General features: G+C 38.7%; 1 protein-coding gene across 1 annotated transcript in view; it reads left to right on the forward strand.

Annotated features, from left to right (window-relative positions):
- DIAPH2 (diaphanous related formin 2) overlaps nucleotides 1-15960 on the forward strand; it is a 778453-nt gene that overhangs the window by 632764 nt on the left and 129729 nt on the right. The window lies entirely within an intron of this gene.

Consider the following 15960-nt stretch of genomic DNA (forward strand, 5'->3'; position numbering starts at 1 on the left):
TTCCTCTGAACTGTCATTCATGTTAAAATTCGACACTTGCCAACAAAGACTTAACAAGAATTTGAACTATCTCACCCATTACCAAGACAGTTTCCCCAATTATCACCTGTAATACCATTAACTCACAAACATCCCACTCTCCCTACCTTTAATACCAGCAATTCACAGACACTTACCTTCCTTCCTCCCCCTCCCCCCCCCCCCCCGCATCCCCCTTCTGTTCTGCAATGTGATTTGTCCTTTTCATATTTGTTCATTTTTTTAATTGTATCCTTTGGTATATATGGTTGTGACTACTTTCTTCCACTATTTGATCTGAGGAAGTGGGTCTGGCCCACGAAAGCTCATCATCTAATAAACCATCTTGTTAGTCTTTAAAGTGCTACATTGTCCTGCATTTTGCTTCAACTACCCCAGACTAACATGGCTACATTTCTATCACTGTTAATTAAGTTTTTAATTTCACTTTTTCTTGGACCCAAAGGCCTGTGGAGTACAGTTGTAAGATATTGCATATTTTCCACTAGACAGATAAATTTTTTTCTTTGCCTGATGGTATTTTTAATCCATAGGATGGGAGGAATGTTTTTTTAACAAATGGAAAGTATGGCAGTCCAGGACTGTTGACTGGGTTTGGTGGTGGTTTAAAACCTTGTACATGGTGCCTATTAGAAAACAGCACAGTAATTGTTCAAAAGTGACAGAAAAAGACATAGCACCTTTCATTGAGATAATTTAGACTTTTGCCCATTCAGATGGCCATAGTGAAAAACTCCAAGGCTGCTTTTTTTTTTTGTTTTGTTTGGTTTGTTTTGTACTTTACTTTGGGATGAAAGGTTGTTTTTTAACAAGGCTGTTGCCAGTAGTTTTGACTACAACCAAATCTCATGTTGGAGTTTTGCCTGAATGAAGACTTCATAATTTATCCCAGAATGAGAGGAAATAGGGAATAGGGAAATCTGTGGGGGATTTAAATATCCCCCACGGATTTAAATAAACATGTCCGCCGCTTTTTTTCCGGCTTGGGGAAAAGCCGGAAAAAAGCGTCTAGACTGCCGCGATCCTCCGGAATAAAGGCCTTTTCCAGAGGATCTCTTATTCCTACTTGAAAGTCATACTTGAAAGTAGGAATAAGAGATCCTCCGGAAAAGGGCTTTATTCCGGAGGATCGCGCCAGTCTAGACGCTTTTTTCCGGCTTTTCCCCAAGCCGGAAAAAAAGCGGCGGACATGTTTATTTACATCCCCGGGGGATATTTAAATCCCCCGCGGATTTCCCTATTCTGACTTACCTGCTTTGCATGACTATTCCGTTTTATGGGGCCAGTGTAGACGTAGCCAGAATGATTTTCTCAGTGATACTTTTAACCAGTAGTGTGTGCAGCCTAAAAATACTTAATTTTATTCTGTTGTGAAAGAAATTCACAGTAGAAACCTTTGTTTTAAAAGCTGAAAATAACATTATTTCTTCTATGAAGGCAACCCTGAGTGAAGTTGTATTTGATATAGAAATATTTATCTCTTTCTGTGCATTTATATACACTCAGATAAATGCGTATGGATGAAATCTACCGGCAAATAAATTATGGGGTTGGGAAAGTACATTTTGTTTTGTTTATGAAACGAGTCTTTTTCCCTGTTTCCTGTTTTGCAATCCTTGCAAATGAATAGCTACATCTTAATAGAATATATTTTAATTGAAATGCTGTTTCAAGAAAATATTTTCCTCACTAGTGAGATTAAAAATCTGTTTTTCTTTGCTTTCCTACACATTTATTGATAATTTTTTTTCAAATGCACAATAATTGACACACAGACTATTCTGTCTTCTTAAGCTTGTTCTATTATTGTACATGACTACAGGATTTAACTGCAGCCCTTGTACTTTCACTAGATTTCTTGTCTAAGGAGGCTATATTCTAAACATTAAAAATTGCTTATTTTCCAAGTAGCATTGGTTCCTTTTAGAAAAATATTCTTGATCTTTCACAACTTTACCAATATCCTGACATGCAGAAACTGAAAAAGGGGAATAACCTTGGGGCATGAGATTATTAGAGGGAAACTATTTCAGAATGAGAGTTCTCTAATATTTGTTTAAGAAAATTTCTTTGCAGATGTAACTGTTCCGTCTGAGGTTTTTTCTTACCGCTAAGCTGCTAAATTTTTGCTATAGAATTAAACTTTGTTTCCAGAAACATTAATAGTTAGTGCCCTTTTCTGAATGTCCTAGTTCAGAAATATTAACAGCTGCAATGGCATTGTGTGCCATCACTTTTCCACCTTCTCACTGCAGGGAGTTACAGCTCAAAGGTACATGTATGCTCTTTGTGCTTTAGATCTGAGTGTGGAATATATTAATAGAATATGTACTGCAGTCTGTGCTGAAATGCAACTTTTGAATCATTTTTGAATACCATACATCAATATCATGTCAGCTTGCAGCACATCAATGAGATGCGCACTAGGCATAATTTAAGAATTGTCTTGTGAACTTGATTTATTTGAGGAAACTTGTTATATTGTCATTACCATTTCCATTTTAGCAGTGTGTATGAGGGAGAAAAAATTAAAACAAACCTGCCTTATTCAACTTTGACACCTAATTTGAATCTTTTATGCAAGCTATCTGGAAAGCTGCCACCACTAGTTAAACTTCAATGGGATAAAATGAAAAACTGAGGCGGTGGAATATTACTGCTTTTGAATGGCTTTAGATAATTTTCTGATTACATAAAGACACTTTTTAATTAAAAGAATAAATTCAGTGCACACTTTTAAAAAATTACACAAATCTGTCTATTATGTGTGAATCCATCAGAATTCTGCAACCCAGAAAAGAACAGAAATTATATTAGAACAGTAATTGGAAACTTTTGAGTATGCACGTTCTGAAAGTTGAAATTAACATACAAGTTTCATATTTATTCTTCTGTTGTTCGAAATAAAATCATATTAGGCCGTTAGGTTTCTCAATTGCTGCTCTTATTTGTTAAGACACATTAAAATAAGACTTCAGACAGCCAGAAACCAATCCATTTAGAAGAATGCATTACAAATGGTATGTTTGTGAGTAAATTCATTTCTGATATTCATATTTGTTATCCTATGTAGTGTGAATGTTTATCATTATTTATATTGCTCTTAAAGTATGCTAGATTTTTTTTTTACAGCTCACAAAGGAAAGTGATCTAAAGTCACTTCACTGCCTTGTTAATCAGAGTATCACATGTGCTTTGCATACATGACCAAAAATATCTTGCAATGGACAGTTTACAATTAAATGTCTTCCATGCTTTAAAAATAAACATCACAATGTCCCTTTCAACAAATATCTGGTCTTCAATTTAGAGATACTATACTTGGTAAATTAGTACCCTTTTATTTTGTTATATTCCAATGACATATCTCTTTAATTTGCTTATTTTGCTTATTTTTTTCTGAGCGCCACAATATATAGAAGCATTTTTTCATCTCTCCTTTTTAAATGGATGATTTTTGCTTATAATAGAAGAGTCATGGACTAATGAGACTTATTTATATCATTTAAGTACTTCAGAGTTATCTCAAATGTAACAGCAAAAGATAAAGAAGGGATCACAGATAATAAATGTGTCCTACTTTCTGCAGCAAGGCATTATTGCAAGCTTTAAGTCTGCTTTTATTGATAAATATAAATATGGGTTATATAAGAAAACCAATTTATAATGGTATTCAGATCTAGTTTTAGTAATTGCCTTAATACAGAAAGCTCCATAAACAGTCCCAAGGCAATTCAAAAACAGGTATTTGTTGTATAATCTGTTTTTACTGCATATGCATTTTATTTTATGATTGTGGTAATTAAAGTAATAAAACTAAGTAATATATCCTAGTTGACTAGCATGTAAACAACGGTCACGGAATGTAGATGTGTTACTTTGCATATTGTATGAATGTCACTCACAAGGAGACCGTTATTAAAAGAACAAAAAACCAAAAGCGATGTTAACCTCTAAACTTCCTAAACTAGACTGCCCTGAGTTTTCAATATTATCTGAGGGAGTTACATTGCTATGAAACCTTTCACAACATGGAGAATTTGGGAATATGAACATAAGCAAAAGGAAAAAAAGCTGAGGTGTATGAATTAGAGTAATCACAGTGTCCTTACCTGGGTCTCGATAACTATATTTATCCTCTTTCATTGAAGAATTATGGCCGCAACCTGGCCGCAGGTGCTCTGCTAATCAGCTGGGTGGCATTTGAATCTCTCCTGAGTGGCTGCACAAGTATACAGCTTACAGGGGACACTGATTTCTCCCCCCCCCAGCCCCACTCCCCATCATGTGGACCCTTCCACTGTGCTTCTCACACCCAAACCCTCCACCCAAGCTCCATCCCTCCATGTTCCAGCCCCTCCCTGCTGAACCCTGACACCCTTACCTAACCCCCCCCCCCTTGCAGAGTACCATTACTGTTGTACCCAGATCCTCCTGCCTGCACCAGGATCCCCTACAGAGCCACCCGCACCCAGATTTCCTGACACAAAACCCTCAACACTAGGATCCTGTATTGCTAAGCCTGCCTGCCTGCCTGCACCTAGCATGGAGGGTCAGGGCCATAGAATGTTTCTGGGGAAGGCCCAGTCCTTGCACTGTGTCAGGGTTGAGGCAGCCTGTGTCCTGAGCTCCCCACTGCTGTGCTGGAGCCACCATATTTATTTGGCACACACAATTTGTAAAACTTTAAAATGTTGTGAGCAGAATTTTTAACTTTCTGGAACAATTTTTTAAATTTTTTTGGCACAGAATGCCTTCGGGGTAATACAGCTTTAAATTAAATTTGTGTTAATTTCCTTCCTATTCATAATGAAGGCTAAAGGGTAATCCTTGAATATTAATAAATGAAAATGTGCAGTGGAGATTGAGATCCTTTCTGAATAATGGCATTCAAAAATATGGTGCTAAGGATAAATGTTTATTTGAAATTACTTCTAAGTTTACGTAGTTAACCCAAAGTTCAAGTATTAATTGCCAGATTTATAAATCGTGAAAAAGAGCTACCTGCCTTTATTAGTATCAATGATAAGAAAATTAAGCCTGCAAAATATTATCTGGAATTTTTACTGTAAATATCTTAATATATTTATAAGCATATTGAGACAGTTTAAATATCTGTGCAATATTAATTCTTGTATTTCCTTAAGACCCAAAAGTATAAGTTCTCCTGTTGTATCCTACAGAGATGCTAGTGTGTCTTTTTGACATACCTACATGATGATAAACATGGCACTGAAGTAATGAAAGAACTGTATGGTACCATGGTATCTGTGAAACATTTTTGTAGCATAATTGCCTACAGTGCTTTGTACATATAGGGTATGTCCAGAGTACCATGCAAATTACTTCATGTTGCAAATGTGACTGTTGTGCCCTTTATTTTTGGAGGTTCTTTGGAACTTAGTGTAAGAATTTTGCAAGTCCCTAGTGTAACCCTTCTGCCAGGACACCTTAATTGCAGCAAGGGCCAGGTTCAATATCTAGGGGTCTCCTCCCAACAATATAATACAACGCCGGCTCGAGCCCCCACCCAGTGACCTGGGAAATCTTACATACACCCCTGGTTGCCTCAAAGAGGCAATTCTTCCCCTCTCGCAAGCACAGAACCTTGGTATAGCAGCAAATCTTTATTAACACAAGGTAACTGACATCAGCATTGAAGTGGGAAAACACCACAACTCAGATTCATAAACCAGACATGAGCAAAGACCGACCCCTCAGCCACAAATCACCCAAGGTCCCCAAAAGTCTCTCGAGTCCAGCAACCCAAAAATCACCCAAAGTCCAACACCCCAAAAGTCTCTGCCCAAGGTCAGTGCCGCCCCAGGGTTCAAAAGTTCACCTCGCAAGGTTTTACCATCCCAACCTGGGTGCAATGGAGTGGGCAGAGGTTGATATACCTTACACAGTCCACCGGCAACTCCACCTCTGCGTAGGTTTCTGCTGCCGCCGTTGGCACAAATCACTCCGCCACACTCCACCTGCTGTCCTGTGAGCTGCTCCAGCTGTTTCACGGAGCAGTGTCTGCTCCGCCAGCCCACTTCAGTCCACACTCCTCAGCCACCAGCTGGTAGATCCCGCAGCTGCTGCACCGGCCGCCCGTCGGTCATCCCCGCCAGCCACTCGCCTGCGTCTACCAGTCGCCCCCGCAAACTGCTCTGCTAGCTGTCCCACGATCTGCTTTGCTAGTAACTCAGCAACGGTGATTTCAGCTCACAGTAGTTTTCAGCTCTTCAGCAATATGGCACCAGGCTCCCCTCAATACACAGTGATTTCAGCTTGTAGTAGAAGATCCTCAGTACAAGTACACCATTGGCCCACAGTGAAACCAGCAAGAGAGAAGGAGGTGTAATTGGTGTGTTTTAGGCCCTCAGACAGGGCCCCCATCACCAGGTACAAAGACCAGTCTCCAAACTCTCTCCATCTGACTGGGTTTGGAAACCATGCCCCTTGTCTAGTGAGTGCTACTTAGTTTATGGCGAAACAGTTCCACTATTTGATTCACATAATCAGGGTAACAACACTTTATCCCCCCTGCCTCAAAAACAGAGATACTTGAGATCCCACAGTGGCCAAAGTGACAATTTGGCTGCTGAGAGCACATACTAGGCAGGGTGGGTGTGCCTATGCAAATGAATCAGCCCCTGAAGTCTTTTTGCATCACTTGCCACAGTTCACCCCCAGATGTCAGAGTAGGGCTTATCCTGACCCTGCTTACACTAGGAAAACCACAGAGTCTGGCTGTTATCATGGATTCACTCTTTGCTGCATTGATACAGCCAATTCTGAAGCTCCTAAAGCATTGTTTTCCATTCCAACAGCTGATTTAAATGTCAGGTGCAGTGAAATAGGCTTTTAGAACTGAAAACTAAGCTTTTATGAGACTCAGAAGCAGATGCGGCAACCTGTCACTCACAAAGAGTAATCTAAATACTAGGTACGGGTTAGGTGGAGTAGTATATGAGTGGCGAAAGTTTGGAGTTTAAATTGTGCATGCAAAGTTAGCATGTACATTCACTGAGTTAACAGAAAACAGACTTACATACGCAGAAATGCATTTAGATACTGATTTTTTGTATGCACAAATGAAGGATATATACAGGGTTACCATAGATATCAAATCCTGTTTTGAAACTTACATATTCTAGTTAATATTCAAAATCTGAGTTATCTTGAAATGGGTTTAAATCACCACTACTGCCACCATCAAACTTGCTACTTGAAAAGTTCCCTTTCTGCAATATTTTTACTTTTCTACAGTGGCATCCAGAAATCCCACAAAAGATTGTGCATAAGTAAAGTACCTGTTTTATGGCACAATGGCCATCACCTTTTAAATAAACATAAAGAATGTTATGTAATGAAGAAAGATGAATATAGTCTGTGCAGACTGAGTTGCAGATCCTGAGACCAGAACCCCTGTAAAGACATCATACTGTTTGTGGCCTACACATGCACATTGGACCACAAACCACAATCTCCCCTTTACCCCTGAAACAGTTAGGTCACCACTAAAAGAGCTTCCAGGCAGTCTGTGCCTGTAAGTACGTCTGCCCCAACTACAGACTGACTCTCAATTTTTAGCTATACATACCTGTTGCATCATCTGAAGCATCCAAATGCGTTTATTCCCTGCTAAGATGTCTACCCACACAGTTTTGATATAGCATTCTGATATATGGAAACCTGAATAAGATACTGCCAACATTCAGCAGGTGTATGCCAGTATGATACCCTGAGGATAATAGCCCTAAACCACACCCCAGTGGCATGGGTGAGCAGATGGAAAATCCTTGCTCCCACTGAAGAATCTGAATGATCCATTACTCTTTCCCAGCTCAGCCACAGCAGGGAGCGGCTCCATAAGATGGCTCCTTAAAGCTAAAGGGAATGACCATTGGCCCAACTCAACAGAAAGCCAGATCATGATAGGTCAGGAGAGGGAAGTTTTTTCTGACATCCATACAGAAAAACCTCTGGCAAACCAGGTCCAGCTAGTCACCTTGCCACTCCTAGCACGTCAGCGTTAGTGTTTGTTTTTTAATAAAAGATTCTTGGCCTGATGGTCAATTTCAGAAAATAGGGCTCAGAACTCTTGCATTCCCATTTCAGTGGGCAACAGTATGTTACAATTCTCTTTCATTTTCTTCCAAGTAAATTATTGGTAGAATAAAGATTTTTAAATCATAGGAAAAAACAACAGCCATAAAATATAATTGGTTCACACTCTTCAAATGTCATCCTGTGAGATTTAAACCTATTGCGTAAAGATAATAAATGTCATACTAAACGTTTAGTAATCAGCTGGACAAATGTCTATTGAGTTTGATTATAATTATAAATGTGAGTGGTACTAATTTGAGGAATGTTAAGTTTATTATTGCTTTTATATTACCTACATAAATGGCTGATTCACTACTTCCACCAATGATACATGACTTGAAAAAATATTTTTTGCAGGATGACTAGTATATCACATCTTTATATGAAATTCTTCTTATGAAGTATCCCTAAAACACATCATAGAAGAGGCAAAAAACAGACAGAGAAGGGTCTTCAAACATGGATCCTAGGCAGTCATTATCGTGCGAGTAGAAAAGGAAAAACCATGAGGAAGGTGGACTAGAGCCAAAAACATGAAATTTAATAATGGGAAAAATGCAAATATTATTACAGACTACAGAGGCTACAATGAAGTGAGATGTGAGGATGCAATAATATATGAGAAGATGATTACTCATTTGATTTGAGTAAAGGAATACTAGAAATGAATGAGAGGCAGTTCAAGAGAGGAAACAATTCTAATATCAATACAGTGAAAGGAGTCCAGAAGCCAGAGTATGTGAGTTGGGTATGGCAATGGATTTTAAGAGAGTAAGAGTAGAACAAGAATTTCTAAAAACCAAGTTTCAAAAACCAACACCACAATTTTTTGAATTAGATACATAGCTTGATAGAAAGTCAGTAAAGGTTATAGAAAAGTATTCTGGTTCTACTTTCTGGATCTAATGAGTAGTGTGGGCACAATGTCTTGACTGACCTGAGACTTAGGGGCTTTGTCTACACTGGCATGAATTTCCAGAAATGCTTAAAACAGAATAGTTTTCGTTATAAGTATTTCCGGAAAAGAGCGTCTACATTGGCCACAGATGCTTTTCCGGAAAAGCCCTTTTTCCGGAAAAGCATCTGTGGCCAATGTAGACGCGCTTTTCCGGAAAAGAGCCCCGATCGTCATTTTCGCGATCAGGGTTTTTTTCCGGAAAAGAGTATTGGGTTGTCTACACTGGCCCTTTTCCGGAACAGTGTTCCGGAATAAGGACTTATGCCCGAGCGGGAGCAGCGTAGATTTTCCGGAATAGCTGCTGATTTTGTACATTAGAGCATCGTTGCTTTTCCGGAAATTCAAGGGCCAGTGTAGACAGCTCGCAGCTTATTCCGGAAAAGCGGCTGATTTTCCGGAATAAGTGGCCCAGTGTAGACACAGCCAGGGTGTGTCTAGACTACAGGGTTTTGTCGACAAAAGTGGACTTTTGTCGACAAAACTAAACCTGCGTCTACACTACCACTGAGTTCTGTTGACATAACGTCAACAGAACTCAGCAGTTTTGTCGACGCTGGTAAACCTCATTTTACGAGGCATAACGCCTTTTGTCGACAGAGTTCTATCGACAGAAGGTGTTATTGCATCTAGGGTTGTGTCTAGACTACAGGGTTTTGTCAACAAAGCAACTTGCTTTGTCGACAGAACTGAATGTAGTCTAGACGCTCTTTGTCGACAGAAGCTTTGTCAACAGTATCTGTCGACAAAACTTCTGTCGACAAAAGCATGTAGTCTAGACGTACCCATAGAAGAGATTTAGGAAGATCAGAAAGGAGGATTTGCAAAAGCTGATGAAAGTAAGACATGAATAAATACTTTTGTAGATGTGTTATCAGAAACATGAAATGAGGAGGATTTTTCACCAACGCAAGGTTAGCCTTAATAGAAACAAAGGATCTGCAAGGAATGGGCAGTGGTAAAGAGTTCAGCATATGAATCAAAGGACTATAGTGTATATTGTGCCAGCTGCATATGTGATTGCTCTGTGTCATCACATGAGGTGCCAGATCCTTAATAGCATGAGTTGAAATTCTCAGAGCTCTATTGAATTCAGTTGATCTATGACAATTTAGGCAAGTTGAGCATCTGGCTCAAGGTGTCCAAAAGCAAGAAGGCGCATGAAGCATATCTCACTGGAAAGGGGAAAAGATTATGTGGTGCCTCTGTTAAAAATAGAAAAGTTGAGGCTGTAAACACTATAAAAGTATTAAACATTCATCTTTTACAATCCTTTTTTATTTCTTTCTCCATTATTCTTAAAATCTTCAATATTTCAAAATAAATCTGTCTTGAAATCATTTGTAGTCTTTCTTACAACTGCTTTTCACAGTATCTGAGTCCATATACTTTATACCCCTTTTTTTGGAGAATCTTTGCCTAAGTACCCTACCTTCTCCCAGTTCCCATTTTTTTACAGTAGATCCTATGGATTTTAAATCTTTCTTGTGAGGGAATATTGTGGCTCTCACAAGCTTTGTTGACGACAGCAGTTTAAAGTAAAAAGCTGAAAATCTTGTGAAGACTGATGGAGCTGGTTGACTGGGCAAGGGGGAAGATGCTATTAGTTTGTTTTTATGAGCCAGTCTACATGAAAACTTACATCAGTTTTACATCACTTAGCTAAGTGTCATACAAATGTGAAAAATCCACACTCTTGAGAGGCGTAGTTGTTGGCTTAACCACCTGGTATAGACAGTGCTAGATCAACAGAAGAATTCTTCTGTCGATCTAGCGACCATCTCTCGGTGAAGTGGATAAACTACTGTGATGGGTGAGCCCTACCTGTCTACACTGAAGTGCTATATCAGCATAGCTACAGCACCACAATTGTGTCACATCAGCATTCTAAGTATAAACTAGGGCAGGTCTACACTAGACCCAGAAGCTCAGCTTAAGGTATGCAGCTCCAGTTAGTAAAATACATAGCTGGAGTTGGCTTACTTTAAGCCGAGCTTGGTGACATCCCCACAGCAGGAGGCCGATGGGCGCAAACGCTCCCATTGGCTTCCCTTACTCCTCACAAGAGCAGGAGTATCAGCCACCAGTGGGGGCACCCTCTGAATTTGATTTAGTGAATCTTGACTAGACTCGCTAAATCAAATTCCAGAAGTTTGTTTGCAGCAGCATCTCTTCATGCACAGAGTGCAAAGTGCTCAAAAATTTGTATTCCTCTTTCATTTTTCAGGTAAAGAAACTGAGTTTCAGAAGAGCTTAGTACCTTACAGCTCCCTTTGAAATCAAAAGGAACTGCATGTTCTCAGCCTATCTGGAAATCCAAGTGCTTTGTGATCTACCCAGAGTCACACAATTACTCAGTGAATCAGTGGCAGAGTGAGGAGGAGAGCCAAATTGTCTTACTTCCCCAGAGCTGTGCTGAATCCACCAGACAGTAAATACTGTGGGTTAATTCACTCAAGATAGGACACAACAGCTGTTCCTAGAAGTTTTCCTGGGGTAGATTGCTGTAATTGTATTCTGGTTGAGTTGCAGGCAGCTACTGTGAGATTTTTAAAGAATACTGAATGGTATCTGCAGGTTAATATCCCTTTTTATGCTTGGAGAGGATTGAGGTACGATGAAAGCATCATAGCTTAGGATATGTATCTATAGTGCTCTTAGATTAATTTAAACTGTATTTGTAGGTAAAAAATATCTGAAAAGAGAATTTTTTGAAACTGAGACATGATAGTATTGTCATTTTCTGTTACCAAGGGATACATTCAGACTAGTGATAGTTCCACCAACATTTCCATGGGGAAAGTACAGGGTCTCTTCTGATTCTGAAAAAAAGTTGACTATGCAGCACCAGTGTTCTTAAGTATGGCATCACTTTAACTGTCAATACAATGTTCAAAAGAACAAGTTTACAAGGGGCCTCTCAGTGGTGCTTCAGCTTATGTTTTTAACTTACAAAATCAGATACCATTACTGTTCACCATAGGGAAAAGTGAGCTAATTAATTTGGCTTACTCAAACAATGCATGAGCGTAGGAGGTTAGGTGATAATAATGTGCATGTGAAACACTTCTATTTATGAAGCTTTGTGATAGGCCTATCGGTTCTGAAACATGTTAGAGCTTACTGAGGTAAATAAGCTTCCACCTCTCTTACCAGTCCTTCATGAAACCTTTTTTTTTTTTGGTCTGTCTTTGAGGCAGAAATAGTTGTTGTAGCATAACTACAAAACAGAAATCAAGTAGTGGCTTCCTTTAAATATTTTGTTTCTCATATTTCTTCTTATATAGTTGGATGTGGTTGGTTTCTGCTTCAACCTCATGATACCTGTGCAGTGGCCAAAGGGGAGACAGGCTGGTACACCCTACTGCAATAGCTAACTGAATGGCCTATTTCAGAGAAGTCAATCAAGGATAATTTTTAGGCTGGACCATTTTCTCTCTCTCGTCTCATGTGGCTCATAGCCAGGTAGGACTTCGGGGAGACATGAGTCTTGAAGTCATCCCTTTTTGACGTCTCTAATGGCAAGAACCATGGATGTAATGCAGGAGCTCTGTGAGCACATATGCACTGCACAATTTAACTCTGCTGCCTTTTCTGTCTCTTGGTGTTCAGTTTTTATGGCTCCTTGCCCGGCATGAGAACATCATCTCTTCGTGTTCCTTTTGTTTGTTTGCTTTGGTTGAACTATGCTGTTCTTTCTTCATTTTCTCTGCAGAATATACAGAGTAGCAATGTGTTCACGAAATAAAGTAAAAGAAATTTGTGCTCAATTTCTTTTAAAGGCAAGCCCAAATACGGGGAGATGTTTATAAATAATGTTCAAAACCTACAGCTAATGCATCCTAATGGCATCTAATGGCATAATGGTATGGCCAAACCTTTCTAAAATAAAAGGCTCCACAATTACTTTTTTCAAAGAAATTAGTCTCTCAAACAAAAGTGAAATCTTTTATTTTCTTTTTTAATCATGAAGTGCTGCTCTTATGGAAGCAGTGAACATATTTACAGCCAGTGCTTATTACTTATATCAGTCTCTGTGGAGGTAATACTAAGATATTAAATGAAATTATTAAAGCTGCTATATACAGCATATGTGGCAAATATTCTAATCTGCTTTATGAATGATGATTATTTTGTGTGTGTCTGGTACTTTTCTGTACTTAACAATGCATTCACATCATGCTTCCATCTTAGGATTTATGAAGAGAGCATTGCAGCAGGTGTTAGAAGTAGTCCATGTGTGAGTTCAACTCAATGCATTTTTTTCCCCAGTGTAAAAAAAAACTTGGTGAAGAAGCACTATAACAACAGTATGATTAACAATCTTAAGAACGAGGATTTTTAGATGAGATGTTTTCATTGTGAAAGTACATATCACTTCCAAGATCAGTTCACTTTCCTTTTCTAACAAGATTTACAAGATTTGCCAATCTTCTTGGTGTTTGTGGTAGTGGTCTTCTTTTTTTGGTCCCCCGGTCAGGGTAAATGTGTTTTGCATGTAGAGATCCAGTACTGCAATGTAGTGGAAAATAGTTTACATAATGCTCAGCACCTGCACCATAATATGCTTAAACGAAAACAATCAAATAGTGCTGAGATACTTTCTAAGTTTTTTATGGAAGAAGTCTCTTTCATTCATGCCCCTTTGCAATCAAACTAGCTTATAAAAAGGTCATTTGGGCTATGTCTACACACCAGCATTTTTTCGGAATAACTGACGTTATTCTGAAGTACCATAGTCCGTGTCTACTCTCAAGCAGTTATCTCAACATAATGTTGAAATAATGTTGAGCTGGAGGACTGCTTACTCTGACTTCTGTAACCCTCATTGTACGAAGAGTAAGGGAAGTCGGGGGAAGAGTGCTCTATCTTGAAATAACTGCTGTGTAGACAGGCAAAAGTCGAAATAAGCTATTAGCATAGCTCAAGTTGCATAGCTTATTTCCAGTCAGCTCTGCTGTGTGGACGTGACCTTACTGCCAAGGCCTGGATGCAAACCTTGACAGTATTACTGTCAGTGGGGTTAATGCTGCAAAGATTTTCACCCCTTGCAATACACTCAGTCAAGTGTCCTCTTTGTATGTTTTCATTGTGAAAGTACATATCACTTCCAAGATCAGTTCATTTGGATTACACAGCGAGTATTTCAGAATAGAAATTTTCCCTTGGGTTCTCTTCTGGTTTTCAGTACAACCCTGAGGCAGCAAATAAGAATGAAAAAAAAGACTTAGTATTTGATTTATACCTATGCGTTACTACTACAGTAAATAATGAGAATGATGACATTCCTTTTGGCTGAGGATGTTTTCAGGTTCAGGAGCTTCAAACAGTCACTTTTCTACATGTAAGCAGACCCTGGGATAAAATCACAGCAGTAACATTATATTTTTGACAGATTGAAGCTTCAAATATCATTGTCATAAGTGGACTGAAAAAGTAGTATCTCTTTCGTTAAAATGTAAACTAATTCTGTATATAGGCAAGTGTGTTTCTAGGCAGTAATGCTATTTCCATAGTGATTTTTATGTTGTTATTGTGATGCAAGTGTCCATTACTGATGACAAATAGTATTGGGAGTCATAAGATTGGAGTGTCCACAGCTATCTCAGCCCTGTCAGGAGCAGCAACATGAAATTAATATTTTAGTTTCCATTTGCTTTCATGAAACGTATAATCACAAGCTATCAGTGTCCTGTAGCTGTCTGGAATTGACAAATTCTCAAAATACTTTAAAAGAGTGATTCTGTGCTTTCTTGCGTAGATCAGTTGAAGTTCTGGTCATGATGACAACTGATTTTAGATGGATTCTTATTCAGATTGGTACACCTATGTGATTTAAAAAAAAATAAAACTGTAAAATGAGAGCAGAAAAGATACAAAAGAAGATATATTCAGTGTGATGATTGCCTAGAATCTGGCTCAATTCACTTGAAAGTTTTTTCTTCTTTGTGACATCTGAAGTGCTGCTACATAGTATAGTAGTAAAGTCAACATTTATCATTTATGATGGTGTAAATATAGAAAGTCAGATTATAGATTTTTCTTTGCTATATTTATTCTCATCATTTTTGTGTTATGGTTATAATAATAGTTAGCCCTGGGTTTGATGATGACTGAAGTGACAATGATTTGCCATAATTATTCTTGGCATTATGATGTTAGCTTTCTCCTGTGACAGTTTTCTCTTTTTCCTCCTCACATTCATTAGCCATCTACTACTGCAGAGGATCTTATGTGCAAATCCTACCCACCGAAACTGGAAGACATTTTTCTGATCCCAATGCTGATGGCACAGACCATTACATGAGTTTCTCAAATATGATTGCCAAACTGATTGACATTGGATGCCTGGCAGAGCACTGCTCTTTCTATCAGTATGGCAAAAGTTCCCATCAGTTAAATGGTAAACTATTTGGAAGCACGTACCAGTCTATAAATCACTAATTCTGTATAAATATTTGGCACCGCAGCAGATGGTAGAACCTAGATCACATCTAAAGTATCATCTTTTCTACTATGCCACTACCTTCTCCACCCCTCACTCCCAATCAACTGAATGTAAACTAGATTTGTGTTGCTCACTAAAGGGTAGCATTCTTGGAACTGCTGAGACATTTTAGTCCCAGAACCACAGCTTTGGCTGATGACTTTTTGAGGATTAAACTCACTGATGTGCAACAAACATTTCATAAGCCCAAGCAATGTTCTGGGACTTCTCTACATAACATCTGATCTGGTCTACATTGCCTATTATAATTATGATGGTAGAGTAGAGAAAATTGAGAGTAATACAAAACACCTACCAAAATTGGAGTTTTGTTTCCAGCAGAAAACGTTGAATCTTAAACATTTTATCATGTCTG

The sequence above is a fragment of the Pelodiscus sinensis genome, chromosome 13, assembly GCF_052426305.1.
Source record: "Pelodiscus sinensis isolate ZL-2025 chromosome 13, ASM5242630v1, whole genome shotgun sequence".
Classification (NCBI taxonomy): domain Eukaryota; kingdom Metazoa; phylum Chordata; order Testudines; family Trionychidae; genus Pelodiscus; species Pelodiscus sinensis.